This window comes from Condylura cristata, unplaced genomic scaffold (assembly GCF_000260355.1).
Source record: "Condylura cristata isolate star-nosed mole 26May11 unplaced genomic scaffold, ConCri1.0 scaffold00050, whole genome shotgun sequence".
In the NCBI taxonomy this organism is placed as follows: Eukaryota; Metazoa; Chordata; class Mammalia; order Eulipotyphla; family Talpidae; genus Condylura; species Condylura cristata.
In genome coordinates this window covers 210,721-211,115 of record NW_004567151.1, presented here as the reverse complement: position 1 = coordinate 211,115, position 395 = coordinate 210,721, and positions in this window count along the sequence as shown.

Sequence of the window (395 nt, the reverse complement as noted above, 5' to 3'; positions counted from 1 at the left end):
CCCTCCTCCGCGGAGCTGCTCCTCCGGATCGGAGGCTCCAGCCGGCGACGACGTGGAGATGGAAGCCGGGGGTTCCCCGAGTCAGGAGGAGAGGGGAGGCAGTTGTTTTTATTTTGGTGTTTCCCCAGTTTCTGCCCTGCTCTCCGCCAGATGTCCAGGAGCTGATTTGCGCGGATGAAATATAGCGATGATGGGAAGGAATTCAGCCCCATCGGAGCTGTCACAGCTCTTTGTCGCTCTGTCTGTCTGTCTGTGTATCTCTGTATCTATCTGTCTTATCATCTATCCGTCTGTCTGTCTGTCTGTCTATCGATCTTGCATCTATCCATCCACCCGTGCATCCATCCATCCATCCATTGCATCTGTCTGTCTGTCTATCCATCTGTCTATCCATC